The 16826-nt window shown below is 39.5% G+C and overlaps 1 pseudogene; it reads left to right on the forward strand.

The window, feature by feature from the left end:
• Positions 1–2171: 2171 nt before the first annotated feature.
• LOC101967577 (OCIA domain-containing protein 1-like) lies at positions 2172–3118 on the forward strand (annotated as a pseudogene).
• Positions 3119–16826: the final 13708 nt, after the last annotated feature.

The raw sequence follows: 16826 nt of genomic DNA on the forward strand, positions 1-16826 counted from the left end.
GGACCGCCCACGCGGCGTCGGTCTAGGCGGAGGGGCGTGGCAGCGGCGAAGCCCCGCCCAAGAGTCCCGCGGGGGGGGGGGGGGGCGGCCGGGGAGGGAAGAGGGAGGGGATAAGGGAGGGGCCAGGGAGGGGTAAGAGGGAAAGGGCGGGGCGAGAAAGGCCCAGTCGACGGAGCCTAGAGCAACTGTCCAAGCTGGAAATCAAAATAGTGGGTGATCTTCCAAACCTCCGGCCGCTAGAGAATTCTTGATCTGGAGGCTTTAGTGGTGCCTGTTTGAGGCCCCGTTTTTTCAACTCTAAAAAGTACACCGATTTCTGGGCTCCACTGCAGACCCACTGAATTGGGAACTAAAGCTGAGACCTAGTATCCTTTTTAATGCAAGTCCCAGGTTGTCTATTGGGATGCTCCGCCAGGTTTTGAAACTACTGGGTTTGATAACATTCAAAGTCCTCTTCATCCTTTCCTCTGTGAGTACGTGCTGGTCTCCCAAAAGTGTTTGCAGTGGGCAAAACTATGGACTTGCAGCCCAGAGATTAGAAGGGGATGGAGAAAAGAGAATTATAAGAGGGAGGAGAAGAACTTTAAAAAATTATTCTGGAGCGTTGGTTCTCTTGATGAGGATCATATTTGAAAGAACATTTTAAGAAACACTATTATACACATTTTTCAAAAATATTTTTTTCTGAATATATATAGCCCTTATTCTTGTCATTATTACCTAAATAATAACAGCATAACACCTATATCCATAACATTTACATTAAGCATAAATACTCTAGAGATGCGAGCCAGTGGCAAATGCCTGTAATCCCAACAGCTTGGGAGGCTGAGGCAGGAGGATCGCGGGTTCAAAGTCAATCTCAGCAATTTAGCGAGGACATAAGCAACTCAGCGAGACCCTGTTTCTAAATTAAAAAAAAAAAAAAAGACCAAGGATGTGGTTCAGCAGTTAACACCTCTGGGTACAATCCCAAGTACCCCTCCCCCCCAAAATACCCTAGAGGTGATGCAAAGTATGGGAAGATGTAGCTAGGCTATCTGAAAATACCATGCCATCATATGTAAGGAACTTGAGCATCCTCAGATTTTAGTAAGCAGAAGGGGAGTCCTGTAAGTAATCCACTATGTATACTGAAGGGCTAAACAATATCCAGCACCAAAGATATAAGAAAAAAAAAATGTGGGAGGAAAAACTGAAAGAGTCTCCCCCGCAATAAATACACACAAATTAGCAAATGTATACTTCTGTTTGTTTTAGAAGAAGAACTTTGTTGCAGCTAACAAAACCCCAATGTTTCCAAGGACCACCTGTAGAATGTTGAAATCCTTCCTAACCAGAGATATGGCTACTATTTCCCCACATCATTGAATCTGCTCCAACAATGGGCTAAATCCAGTAGATATGTTTCAGCCTTTGTTTTACCTGACCTGGCAGGATTTGACACAGATAATTTTTTGCCAGGTTTCTGTTCTCGCCACCAAAAGGCTCAGGGGTCACTCTAGTTAAACTGGGCTAACTGGGCTGCACGAAGTAACCACACAAGAGACACAAATACCTTTTTCTTTGGGGTTGCTGTGACGGTTCCTCTGACCTTAAGGGTCCGCAGAAAGAGAGCAAGGCACTCGGTTACCCCTTTTATTGAGGAGAAGCTATTCAAATGGGGCAAGGGGTCAGGTTTCAGGGGGCTGAGTCTATCTTCATGATGTCCACTGTCAGCAGGTTGACTGACACCTGGGTAGGCCACACCCAAGGGCACAGTAAGAGGAGGGGACACACACAAGGCACTTCCATGGAAGATTCTATCCTAAACAGGGCAAGGGGTTATATTACAAAGGACCAGGTGAGCATAGCTTCACCCATGGGGCTGTAGCAAGACACACCCATTTCTGTGACTGAGCGCCTCAGCACCCAGCTGGGGAGTGTAACTCAGTCACCCATAAGGTTGGCCTCCCACAATTTTTCTTCTTGAAACCCTTGCTTCCTGAGTGCTTCCGGTTGCGGTAGCTGGTGACTTCTTGGCAGTAGCCTAGCAATCCGCCCCCTCCCAACTCTGCGGTCCCATGCACTTTTCTCCTTCGCTTCCTCCTCTAGGCTCCCCTCCAGGCCTCCGCCCTCTGTTCGCTTGGGCTCTTCCTGAGGTCTGTCGCTGTGGGCAGGAGGAAAGATGAATGGGAAGGGCTGATTTTCGAGAGCTGAATGCAGAACTTCCAAGACTAGTTCCCCGTATAGGGGCTGATCACATTCCAACAGAGGAAGAAAGAAGAGTCTTGCATAATGCAATGATGAAAACCTTCTGGTTCAGAGGTCTTCACTAAATTGTTGAAGCTGGCTTGGAACTTGTGATCCTTCAGCCTCCTGAGCGTCTGGGATTACAGGCGTTGGCCACTGCTCTTGACGCAATGACCTCTTAGATAAACGAGGTGTATGCCAAACATTGAATATATAGAGAACTTTGGATGTAACTAGATGCTGTGCCTTGGCTGCAACAAGTATGTTGATTACTCAAGGATTGATTAGTAAAGGAATCCTTTCAAGTCATCCCAAATATGGTTCCATCCCTAAACTTATATTTGCTTGCATCATGACATACTCTGGTGGAAAGCTCTCGTTCATGGAAACTTGCCAAGAGAAGTTCAAGAACCTTGAAATTTCCCCCTCTGGGAGAAGATTTACGATCGGAGCAAACACAACGATCTTTGCCACCTGGGCATTATTCTCAAAAGTCAAAATATGACTCAAATATGAGTGGTCAGTCCTCTTTTGTGACATCCCTAGCAGCAGACAACATAGAAAAAGAGATGCTGCCTCATTATGAGTCAATTCCGTGCAGTGCTTCTATGAATGAATCCACTCCCACTGGTATTACTGATTGTATTGCTCTAGGACCTGATCTCAACCTTGAAGAAAATCCCCAAAGAAAAAAAAATATTACATATGAGGAATTAGGGAATAAAAATAGAGAGTCATATGAAGTAACTTTAATGCAAAAGACTGCCCCTCAGTCAGGCCTATGCAAGAAAGAGTGCCAAAAAAAGAAGTCAAAGTAAACAAATATGGAGATACTTGGTGTTGGGTGCAGAGCAGGCTGAACTGTGTTTTCTGCAGGGCAGGCTGAACAGATGTTGGCTGCAAGATAGCCCATGCACTCAAACCCTGCTCTATCTGGTCCTTTATCACCTGTTTGTGTCAAGTCCTGCTCAAGGCTGAGCACTCAACCCCCCTTGGACCAACAAGGCAGCTTGCAGACCCAGAGGCCCCATTAGATTTGGGCTATAAAAACTCCCTCCTGCCAGGCCCCCCTCTCTCTTGCTCTCTCTCTCTAGCGCTCTCTCTCTCTCTCTCTCTCTCTCTCTCTCTCTCTCTCTCTCTCTCTTGCTCTCTTTGTCTTTCTTGCGCGCGCTCTCTGTCTGTCTCTTGCTCTTGCTCTTTCCCTCTTCATCTCTTCTCTTTTCTCTCTCTCTTTCCTTCTTTCTTTTCTCTTTGTTGCACTGCTGCAATAAAGATCTTTTGGTTGCTCCGAGTGTTGTAGTCACTTTCCTTTCACTTGAGATCAGTGAAAAATTGCATCATCAGCCCCAATGAAGGAATTTCAATATCCAGCTTTATCATCTAGGTGGTCATGAATACCTGCATTCTTTTGAGCTCAGCATCAGTTGTAATGTCAGATTCGTGAGACCCCAATAGACCTCCAGGAGCCAAATCTGATGCAATCACACAAGAGTCTTTATTGCAAGCTTGAGCCTGGACTTACAACCATTCCTGACGCAGTGGTCCCAGGGAGTGAGTCCCAATCCTTTGTTCAGTGAGATTTTATAGGTTTTAGGGGGATACTCTACGAGTCACAACATCTCACAGCAAATCATTCTATACCTCGGGAAAATCAAACAATAGCTCTTAACATTAATTAGCACATTCACTGGCGGGAACAAGTTGGGTAGGGGTGATTGGTTAGTACAAGAGGGGGATTCCTTTGAACTGATTGGTTTAGGCCACGAGGGGTGTACGTGCTAAACTACATGGTTTCCCAACATGTTATCAACCACCATAAACTACAGGGGGGTCATCTGGCATCCCAGGTATTTTCCTTGTCTCATGCTGATTGGTGGTTGCTAAGGGGTTGCTGTGGGTCTTCACCTAGCCTAATTGAGTCAGGGACACCTGTCGCCACAGATCTCTCCTGTTATTTGCAGACAAACAACTCAGCAGGGTGGGTATGTGCTTAGGAGTGGGTTTTTGCCAGGACAAGGGTCACACCCCTTTCCTTAGGACAGGCCTTGAGGTAGAAGCTGGTTTCTCAAAAATGGAGTCACATCAGTTTCTCATGGTCTTCATAAATATATTTAAACTAAATCCTGGATTTTTGTGGTTTGACTTATTACTATGTTTTCTAAAACATAGATCTTGGTGTCGATATTGTGTAAATGTAATCACTATGGGGAATGCTATGATTGATGATATTATGCCATGATTGTGTACAGTTTGTTAAATTGTTTTTAAGTTACAGAGCAAAGATTCTCAAAACTATCAAGAGACTGATACTCAAGAATCATCCTATATAAAGATAAATGATATCTGCATGTTGAATTGGGGTGGGGAGAACAAGCGTTATTTTAAGTGCTCAACTTTATATCATCAAATTATTAAAAAGCCTTTCTCTAGTATTTGCTCTATTAATGTTTATGGTAAGTAAAATGTAAAGAAATATTGCAAAAGAAAAAAAAACACTTCCTGAGATCTTGTCACTTGACTTCTCAGGTTTTCCTCTTTCCTCTCTGTCCATTTTTGGTCCCCTAGGGGCTCCTTTTGTGGCCTCTTAAGTATTGGTATTCACCAGGGTTGGATTCTAAGAGCTTTCACTCCATAATTCTTCCCTCAAATAACCTTTACCTACTCTATAACCTACAAGTTAATGCATCCTGCTCTGATCTCTAGTTCTATGCAAATAACTGCACTGTGGCTACTTCAGAGGCAACATAGCCAAACTGAAACACACCTGCTTGAGTTTCACTTGTGTAAATGCTGTATACATCAGATATCCTCCTTACCAACATGATGACTTCGGCACAAGATTCCAGGTGTTAAGGGTCTGTTCACATCATTCCATTGCACTTTACTAGGTAGTATAGGTGAGGATTCAAGATATCTGTTCTTTTTTCATTTAAAAAAATTTTTTCCCTAATTTTTGGTTCCTGGATATGCTTTTTACTATACCTGACTATGTATCAGAATCACTTGGAATATTTCTAATAATGAGATTCCTGGAACTAGTCTAAAACTACAGCTACACACACCTACACACACACATACAGAAAGAAAGGGGGTGTTATTTGATATATTGCTTTTCTAGCAGAAAATGAGTGGAATAGCAGAAATATTCATCAATAAGAAACCAATTGAATGAAATATGGTACACCTCCACAATGAAGTAGTCCTCAGCTATTTGAAATTAAACAGTAGGGAAGAGCTCTATAAACTGACAGGGAGTGGTTTCCAGGACATTATCTTAAATAAGGAAACGAAAAACATAAAATAATGTATAACCAGTTTGGAGTCTTAAATGTCCCCCAACATCTCCCAAAGTTCCACATACTAAACTTTTGGTTGCCAATGTAGGTGCTATTAGGAAAGGGTGGAGCCTAGTGGAAGGAAATTAGTTCATTGAGGGCATGCCTTTGAAGGGGATATTGGACTCTGACCCCCTGTTTCTCTCTTTTTGCTTCCTGGCCACAACGTGGTAAGCAGTTTTGTTTTACCACCTGCTTGCTGCCGTGGTGTTCTGCCTTACTACAGAACCAAAACCAATCACTACTAAAATCTCTGAAACCAGGAACCAAAATAAACCTTTCCTCCTTATAAGTTGTTTATGCCAGGCGTTTGTTGTAGCGACAGAAAGTTAACACAACATGCATATAGTTTTAATAATGTGCATACATGTATATTTTTTGCAAAACAAAACAAAGTGAAACAGCATAGGAAAGGTAAATTAGAAATTAATGAAAATAGTTACTATAAATGGGGTATTAACAGGATACAGAAGACATGGAAGTGTGACAGGAGCTCTAAGTTTAACTTACATAGCTTGGCTTCTGAACCATGTAAATGTTTTTTGTTTGTTTGTTTGTTTTCTAGTTTTCGGTGGACACACATCTTTATTTTATTTTAACATGGTGCTTAGGATCGAACCCAGCATCCCACGCATGCCAGGCTAGCGCTTTACCGCTTGAGCCACATCCTCAGCCCGTAAATGTTTTATATATTCAAAAATAAAAGAAACAAAGACAAAACCTAAAACTGAACACAGAAACAAATGAATCTGTCTATCAAATATACAATATAAACTCTAAAGGAAAATAATTATTTCAAGTTACTTTTGAACAATTTGAATAATTATTTAAGATACTCTGACTATACCCCCTTAGTAGGTTAAACCCTGAAGACAAAAGATCTGCAAAATAAACTTTACTCACTAGGATTAATGTTGGTTGTAATATTGTTGTTGTAATTTTTAAATTGTTATATATTGTAGGTTAAAGATAATAAGTAAGTGTACTCACATTTTTTTCAAAGGATTTAAATATGCATGAAAAGACATTCAAATATAAAAGAATCTGAGAAAAACATAATATTACACTGAAATTAGAATTGTCAATAATATATGCTTCTGATTTCTTAAATATACTTTGTAGCTTTGTCTATTGAAAAAAAAAACTAAAAGCAGGGTAACCCCAGTAATCACACCTATAGGTGATCACACCAATTACCCTCATCTTGATTTTGGAATTCCATTTTGTTTGTTTGTTTATTTTAAATGGAGACTTCCTATGAAATGGCTGATTTCACCTCTGGGACAGAGAAAGAATTAGTTGAACCTGAATTTCTTATTCTAGAAAGTAGGGAAACACTCAAAATTAACGGAGTTACGACAAGAGATTCAGGAGCCAGCTTCAAAGTCTCCCACTAGCTAAAGATTTTAATTGTGTAGCATTTAATCATGTAGTCATGATTTGTACAGAAATTTGAGTTTCAAACAAATAATAGCCATAATGATCGCTTGATTGTAACACATTGATTAAGTCTGCAGTGTAATAACTGACTCAAGCCTGGGTTACCAAAGGATACCAACAGTATTAAATGAAAAGTCATTGGGGAATGAATAATCTTGTGACTGTAATAGATTACAAATTGCAAAGGACAAAATGTACCTAAACACTGTATATTCTTCTCAGTTGCCTCTTAATAAGGTTATGGCACAGTGTTAGTAATAATAGACATGGAAGATGTTGTGCCTTATACTAAGATTCAATGTATAAATTCAATGTGAAGAATTCTTGCCCAAAGTATTTAATCTGATTCTAATAAAGTCTATAGACCACTATTGTCAATAGAAATATAACATGATCCACATATGTGATTTTTAAGTTTCTAGAGATTACCACATTGAAAAAAGAAACAGGTGACATTTTAATGATACATTTTATTTAATTCACCCATAATATTAACTTAACATGGTAATCAATGTGAAAACTGTTAATGAAATATTTTACATTCTTCTTTTTCATCCTAAGAGTTTGAATTCCATGTGTACTTTGCCCTTACAGTACACCTCAATTTGAACTCATCACGTCTCCAGTGTTCAGTCTCCACATGTGGCAAGAAACTGCCATATTATATATCACAACTATATACCTAATTTTCAATTTTCCCCAAATCTAAGAAATGGAGGCAACTAAATAATACCAGGAGGAAAGAGAAAGATCAGAAGACCAGTGAGAAAGATAAAAAAAAAGTCAGAAAACTTCTTTTGCCAAAGGCCAGAGTAAACATTTCTGGTCTTGCAGGCCATACATGGTATCCATTACATCATTTTCCTTCTCTCATCATCCACTTTCTTTTTTCCTTTTTTTTTTTTTTACAGCCCCTTACGAATATAAAAACTATTCTTAGCTCTGAAGCTATATAAAAACAGGTCACAGTTTGCCTATACCTGATCTAAAAGATGAAGCATTCAATGAGATAACTGACTCATATTTTTCAAAAAGTCATTGTGAGGCAGAAACAGGTGGGGAAAGAACAGAGGAATTCCAGGACTGCTGGGGCGGTGAGCCCGGGGTGGTGGTCACTGAAATCTAAAGCATAAGCATTGGGTATGAGATGAGTAGACAGAGTGGGCTAGAACCAGTACTTGTAGTGCTTCAGCCAGGGCAGTACAGTGAAGTCACTATAGGTGTTAGGCAGACTTGTAACGCTTCTGAAAACATAACTAACTTATCTCTCATAAACTAAGCTCTCATTTCCTTGAAATCTATCCTAGGAATAGTACTTACTAAGTACCTAGGACGTACTTATTAAATCAATCAATTAATCTGAATCATTTTGAAGCAAAATCTTCAAGTATCTCATGCTTTATGCTGCTTCTTTGCAAGATGTTTTCCTGTTACATAATGTGTTCTCTGTTTTGTTCAAAATATATTATTAGTTTTAGTGTGCCTATAAAGTATCAAGGCAGGTAATACACTGTGAAGTTATCATTAGTAAACCTTAAACATTTTACCCGGAGAGTGGGGAGAGAATAAGGTTTAGTGGTCTGTTAGTCAATGTGATGGGGTAAAAGGTACGATCAAGATGTAGTCATGATAACAGTGGTTTCATGGTTATGTTGAAAGTATTTCAAATTAATTCATTCCAATGAAAGTTTAAGCTAGCACCTTTTTTTTTCTGTTTTGTTTGTTTAAGTGGGATCCAAAGAAGAATGGTAGAGTTAGGGTAAGAAATGAGTCAATAATAGCATTACCATAGAGATTGGCAATTGCATACACAGCAGAAATTAAAATAAAGATGTGTTAAATTTTATTCAGTCAACAGATATCTCACACATGGCATGTAGTGCTATTCTCCACTAATACCTGGTTCCCCTCTTTCTACACTCCCCATCTATTTGGAGGTCATCATGGCTACCTGCCTTGCTTTGACCAATGGCAGGAGAGCAGCACACGACACTTCATGGTGGAAGCATTTGATTGTGGGGGCTCAACTCTCCAGTCTTGATGATTCCTTGCCTTGTAATGGGAAGACTACGAAGTGCAACAGTAAGACATCATGTAGTGGACAACTGCTCTGAGAATATACAGACCTACTGGAGATTTTGCAATATTAATCTACTTAGACTGTGGTGGGTTTTTATTTGTTTGCTTGTTTGATTGTTTTGTTTTGGTGCCAGGAATCAATCCCAGGGTCTCATGCATTTGGGCTTGCACTCCACTGCTGAGCTACACTTCAAGCCCTTTGGAGTTGCTTCTTATTTCATTAGAACCTGGCCTATCTGTCCTAATACAATACTGGATCATGTATGAGATGGTTGTGTTTGGTGGGTACAATGAGAGGCATATAAAGGAGTAGTAAGAGCTCTTGCCAAAAAAGTTTCTATAATTTTACCAATTTTTTTAAAATGTGGAAAAAATTTTTTGTAATTTAATTGAGAAGGTGCGTATATTGGGAGCTAATGGAACAAGAACCTGGACTACTACAATGGAGGCTGGATTCAGAAGGACTTTGATTGCTAAAATATTGTGATAATGTTGTGCAGTACCCAAATGGTACTACCCACAAAGAGCTGGCACCTAGTCCCATAAATTCACACGCTGGGAACCCAGACTCCCGGTAGGTAAGTGGTGATATTCCAGAAGGGATCGAAAGTCTCAAGATAAAATGTTTTCTGGAGTGTCCAGTTGACTCATGTCACTCAATGGGTTTTTATACTAAAATAAGGATTTTTAAAATTTTATATTTATTCTTTTTAGATATACAGGACAGCATATATTGACATACATACATGCAGTATAATTTATTCTAATATTTTATATTAGAATTTAAGGAAAGAATATATTTTATAGAATGAAAAAGTAACATGATTCTTTTTTTTAATTTTTTTTTTTGTGGTTGAAGATAGACAGAATATTTGTAAGTGGTGCTGAGAATTGAACCCAGTGCCTCATGAATGCTAGGCAAGTGCTTTGCCACTTAGCTAGAGCTCCAGCCCCAAAATGACTCGTTAAGTAAGATAAAAGTAATTTCATCTTTGAGGGGACAGGTGTTGTAATACCTCAAGACCCTTGGGACATTCATGTCCTCTTCTTGGCCATGAAGGTGCTTTGGTGGAAATTTTGACCATATTACTTAATTCTAATTTTAAGCCTTTGTACCTAAATTTTATAAGCAAAGTAATTGACTTTAATTACTTCTATTACAATTCAATCTAGTTTATTTATATGAATATTTGTTCAAGCTAAAATATTTCTCAAGCTAAGACCATACTCTTATATTTCTGTTTTAACATATGAGTTTACAAGTTATAAGAGAGTATGTTAATTTAATATTACTGCCTCCTTAAATACATTTTATAGAGGCTCCTATGTTAGCAAACTTGCTATTATTGAGATAAGCGCTAAAAGAAAAACCACATCAACTCTGCTACCACAAAGAGTTGACACTGGGGATCAATCCCTAGGGGGCCAGGTTGGACTTTATTAGGCATTTTATAATCTTATATGATTAATAAAAAAGAAAAAGAAAGAAAAGGAAATAAGGCAGTAAAATGTTAGGAAATTATTAGTAAAGAAGAACTAGGTTATTATAATTCATTTATTCAGTCAATAAATATTTTAGGATAGTTTACTGTTCTGGATACTGGAGAAGAAAATAAATAAACAAAATAGACCATATCCCTGTCAAACAGCGTACAAAAATAAATATTAAGTGCAGGTGGGTACTAGGAGCAAAGATAAAAGACACTAAGCGGATAGAGAGTGACTGCAGGAGGTTTGCTGTTTCAGAGAGAGTGGTCAATTGAAATCAATGCAGAGATACTAAAAAGTGACAGGGATGAGATATTGTGTTATATTGGCTATAGAATTAATTATTGAATAGAAAGAATGAGAATCAGAGAACATGTGAAAAAGTCATGCTTATGCAATCTGTGATCTGTAATACATGAAATAGACGAACTTGGTGGGGCAGAAATGTATTTGAGCATTCCTCAGGTCCATCTCACACAGAAGACAAACTGCTTTCACACTAACAGGTGAGTTCAGTGGCTGGAAAAAACCCTCTATTTGCAAGAAAATTCTAAATACAATATCTACTTCTGACCAAGGAGAAAAAAAGAACCTTCATCTAGCTTATGAAACACTGGAGTAAAGAAAGTTCTGATCAACTAAATTGGAATTACGAGGAAGAAGAGAGAGAGAGAGAGAGAGAGAGAGAGAGAGAGAGAGAGAGAGAGAGAGAGAGAAATGAATGACTGAAGAAGGACAAGGAGGAGAATACAGAAAGTTACAGGATAAAGGAAGCAGCTGTAGAGCAACTTCAAAAGAATATGAAAAATCTCCTTTCAAAAAGAAAGGCTCAGTGCCATAACACATTTTACTCGGTGGCAGACTTCTTTAAGGTACAACAAAACCCTGAATTCCATTTTGGATGAAAGAATGAAAGAAAACACGGAATGTTTGGAGAACCTCCTCAAATTCCCAGGTGTGCCAGGGAGGCAGGAGGCTCACACTGCAGCACAGTGGAATCAGCCTTGATTTGCTACCTCTCTTGTATTTTGATACTTGTCAAACAGATACACACTTCTCTGGGACATTTGGGCAAATTCAAAACAATTATAAAGACACCACAACATCACATTATCAATAGATGATAAATAACTCACTTTGCAAGGAGGGATTTTGTTTTATTTTTAAGGAGGTTACTTGATTTTTCACAGCTGTTGGATCAATTTGTAAGAACTCTACAACACCGGAGTCTAAGATTAATAGTGCACAGGTAGGAGAAATGAATGTTCTGTACTTTCCTAGCTGGCTCTGTTTGGGACAGATTATTGTTGATTGACACCGTTCCCTTAACACTTGACCATGACTTCGCATTTCAAGAAAAAAACAGTGCTTCCTTACAACTCCTACACTGTTTTTGAAAAAGCTTCACCTATTAGTGTTTTGTGAAATGATATTATTACCAAATGATGGTGATGATCATTTTCGGGATATTTCTGAAGTAGGAGAATTCACCTGAAAAGATGACAGTAAGATATTAGGATGTAATTAATCCCTATATTGTGTCTGTTCTTTTGAACTCTCTTTGAATTATCCATTATTATGTTACATGACACCTTTCCTAAGGCACAAATACTTTTTACTGGGCTCCCGTGTATATTAAATAATTTAAGCTATTCCAAATTAGCATGTCAGTAATTTCATATAATTCTTTAAAAAATATGCATTATCCAGTGGGAGTGATTGGCTTGCCAGCACCCCTTCTAGAACTGGGCCTGATGTCAGAGCCCCAGGAAGACTGCACAGGATGAGTCATGTAACCCCCTCAGAGCAACTGGCTCACACCATCCACAGAACTGGCCAGAGAAACTCCAAAGTCCACATAGAACCTCAGTCCATGCTTGGGGCACACCACCCAGAAGGCATTGCCAATCTCAGCTGGTTCCAAGTATCAGAGGAGATCGTAGAACTGCTTTGAAAGCACTTCAGAGTAGGGTGACAAAAATCAAGTAAGGATTTTCTGGAGTCTTTCTGTAGTGTTTGCCGGAAGATCAAGGCTCCACAAAAGATTAAAAACCACCAGATTAGAATATGGAAGGCCACAGGAAAAAAAAAATGATAGAAAAGGTCAATAAAAGCATAACTCTAGGGTTAGACTTTCAGAAGTACTTAATCTGGAAACAGTGATAATGATAGTATCGCATAGAACTATTTGGAGGATTAAATAAATGGCACATAGTGAATTCTCAGAATTAAAATTTTGATTATCAACATCATTACCACTGCATCTGTAAACAATCACTCTGACAATGGAGTGGATGAGGAAGACTTCTTTGGAAGCTTGTGCAATAGTCTATGCAAAAATGGAGGAGAGCTTACACATGAGTTTCGAACTGGTCAGCAAAGACAGAATCTACCCACAGGCATTATGGCAGGGGCTGGGTGTGCTTTTTTCCCATCCAAACTGTTTGTTTGTTTGTTTTAATTAAATATGGGCTAGTGTTGTGGCTCAGTGGTAGAGCGCTTACCTAGCATATGTGAGGCACTAGGTTTGATCCTCAACACCACATAAAAATAAATAAATAAAATAAAGGTATTGTGTCCACCCACAATAAAAACAAAAAACGTTTAATTAAATAACTTGGCATGTTTAAAAATCAGAAGATTTCACATTATAAATATAAGCTTCTCCTAATTTTGGAATATCTTGCAATAGTGGACCAGAATTCCCTCATGGCAAGAGTTTGCTTAAACTAAGTGTTTTGTGCCTCCTTTAAATCAGGCCTGCTGACTCTATTTGGACACAGTCCTCTTTCTCTTATTCACTTCCTTTAGGCATTGGAATCTCTGACTCCTAGCCTTAACCAAGGCAGGAGGTGTGAGAGGAGGTAATGAGATCAAGGAATTTTAAGGACAGACTTGAAAGAGCTTGGTGAGCAATTAGAGGAATGAAGGGGACAAGAAAATTTGGATGAACAATGATGTCATTAGCAAGACCTGGAATACAGGAAGAGAGAACAGCTCGTGCTAAAGATAGAAAAGTTTCGGATAGTTTGAGGAATCTGTGGAACATCTGAAAAGAGATATCTAGATAAGTCTTGAATGTCTAGATCCTAGGGAAGTGTCAGAACTAAAGATAGAGATTTGGGAGTCAGAGAGGGGGTTTTATGGCAACGAAACAATGGTAGTTGATGAGGTTGTGGAGGGAGAGTGATAGAGTAAATTCAAAGGAACATTTCCTTCTTCAGGATAGAGAAAGACATGAGCGAAGGTGGCAGAGAGAGAACCACCAGAAGAGGGAAACACAGTCCAGAGGAAACTGTTATAAAGTCACAGACCTAAAGGGTTTTATGGGAGAAAAGAGTTACCAGCCAAAGGACGCTGAATCCTATCTGGTCCTGCAGAACCTAAGTTTAGGCACATAAGAGCCCTTGCCAAAAAAGTGTCTATAATCTAATTAAGGAGGATGTATGTTGGGAGTGAATGGAATAAGGGATTGGAAAACTGACCGGGGTTCTGGCCCAGAAGGGCTTTGAATGCTAAAGCTTTGTGACAGCTTTGTGTAGTACTAAACTGAATGCAAGGAGGCATGCATAAGGGTTCAAACCCCAGTCCTATCACAAGTTCTATGTGGAACTTGCTGCAAGCCTTGACATTCTGGGCCTGGCATGCCCCATCCATATTTGAGGAGTTTGGACCAAGTGCCTGATTCCTAGGTTCTAATATCTTAGGATTCTTAGATGCAGAGGATCTCTACTCTGGTTTCTAGTGATTTATTTTATTAAGTAGGAATTTATTTATTTCTGTACCAGGATTGAACCCAGGAGGATGCTTAATCACTAAACCATATCCCCTACTCTTTTTTAATTTTTTAAATGACTTTATTTTTACTTATTTATTTTTATGTGGTGCTAAGGTTCGAACCCAGTGCCTCACCCAAGCTAGGTGAGCGCTCTACCCACTGAGCCACAACTCCAGCCCTCTTTTTTTTTTTTTTTTTTTTTTTTGAGACAGGGTCTCACTAAGTTGCTTAGGGCCTCACTAAAGTTGCTGAGGCTGGCTTTGATCTTTCAATCCTTCCTCAACCTCTCAGGTAGCTGGGATTACAGGTGTGTGCTGCCACGCCTGGCTTAGATTTAAAGTTTCCAAATGGTGAAAACTTTCTTCTACACAGTAGATACTCAGTATATGTGGACCCAAATGAATGTGTGTTTCAAATTATTCAATGTTTGTGTTTATCAATTGAATTAAGAATGAATATCCTCATTTAATTAGAGAAAGGTCTATTTAACAAAGCAGAGGTATGGGAGGTTTCTAGAACGAAATGAGCCTTAGGGAAAAGAAAATGTTGCAGAAAATTATGTGGAAAACTAAGATTCTGGAATAAGGGACATGGATTGTTATGCAAATTGAAAGACCCCCAAGATCAAGGAAGGGGGGTTATTACAAGTTATAATTATTAATGTTTCCAGTTAAATAATGACTACTTGATCTGGGATCACATATTGAGGTTTTTCATATTTTATTTCCACTGTCACCATTTTTTTGCATGGCATGCATAGAGGACCACCCCATACAGGAGGTGACAGAGGAAGGCCATGTCATACTGATCGTTTCATTGTCCACTATAGAGTCTGTCCTCCAGGGCAGCCTGTGATATTGACTTGAGTTAGCCAATCCCTTGTACCATAAGCACTCACATTTGCTTTTTATAAGTTCACCATATGCTGTCCCGGGCAAATTCCTGCCAATGTGCTTCTGATAGCCACTTCTTGAGTATCAGGTTCATGTACAATAGCACTTGTTGGGGTTTCAGGAAAAATGTGGGAAACCTAGGTGAATTGAATTTCAGAAAAGAACAAATAATTTTAATATAAGTATGTCCCATAGTATCCTGTGTTTTTGTTTGTTAAATCTGACAACCACCCACTGTATTCCATGATATGTCTGACTACCACTTGGCTGCAGAACTTCAGCAAGCCCCTCTAGGACCAGTGCTTTTGTGCTTCTGCTGTCCTCTACTGGCCATAAGTGGTCACTGACACTGAAGGGAAAGGCAGGGTAGCTTGGGCTCTGATCCCTTTTCCACAATGCAGCCAGTGTCATCCTATAATTAACCTCATCTAAAGAATGTTGAAGGAACGTGAATGAAGCACACCCATTTAGCAAACATTCATGGAGCATAATCTTAATACACTGCAGGCACTGAGATGAGCCACCTAACATTTCCACATTCTCAAGGACCTCTCAAGATGGAAGAAGGAGATTTGGACAAAACATATATGGGACTGGAAGTCAGAAGTCTCAGGAAAAAAAAATGCTCTAATCTAAAAGTTATCACTGACAACCTGTTGAACTTTGAAGTCACTTAGGCTTTGAGGATTTCTGTGTTCTTATAAAATATGGAGAGCAGGAAGGAAAAGTACGACTGGGAAGGATAGCAGAGTTCATCTTGGGAGCCTCTTGGTTATTCAAAGTCAAGACCCAGAGCTTAGTGGGAATTCAAAAAAATAAAACATAAGTAAATAAAACTAGTGTGGATAATGGAAAGGGGCACTGTCCTGTTAGGACTTCTTTGAATGACAGCTGACATGGGAAAGGAGCAGGGGACAGAGGATTGTGGTCTCAAGGAATAGGAAGGACAGGCACCAGGTGAAGAGATCTATTGTAAATGAAAGCACATCTAGCCACATGGCAGCTGGCAGGGACAAGGACGCTGGACACAGTGGGCTGTGGGTTAAGGGAGAAATCTGCTATCTCATTCTGGTTTGTATTTTGTGCAATAACTCCACTCTAATTTCTTTCAGTCTTTTGTTGTGAAGCTGCAGGAAACAGCACTGAGTTCAGAACATCTTACAAATGGAAGGTCATGGCTGTGTGGTCAAATTAGAGTGAAGCAGTCAGGAGAATGTTAGAACATTCTGGAGAGTGAAGGAGGTGATGGACAGAGGGTTATGTAGAAGACAGTAGCACGGGTGGTTAAGGGGACAAGAGGCCATGGAGACATTCTCCTCTGAACAGCCAGAAATAGCCATTCACAATGCATCTAGGGTCATCCTAAAATTAACCCCATCAATTGCTCTCATTGCCCACAGCATAAAACATGATTAGAAGTTTCTACCCTAGTATGAGTCTAGCTCCTGAGTTTATATACTCTCCTGTTGCTGCTGTCTTTCACATCATCCTAAGCTCCAACCACACCGAACTTCATGCAGTTCATCCCATTTGATGGACTCTCTCTTGCCTCCAGGTCTTTGTACAGGTGCAAATTCCCCT

Source organism: Ictidomys tridecemlineatus, chromosome 6 (assembly GCF_052094955.1).
Source record: "Ictidomys tridecemlineatus isolate mIctTri1 chromosome 6, mIctTri1.hap1, whole genome shotgun sequence".
Taxonomy (NCBI): Eukaryota; Metazoa; Chordata; class Mammalia; order Rodentia; family Sciuridae; genus Ictidomys; species Ictidomys tridecemlineatus.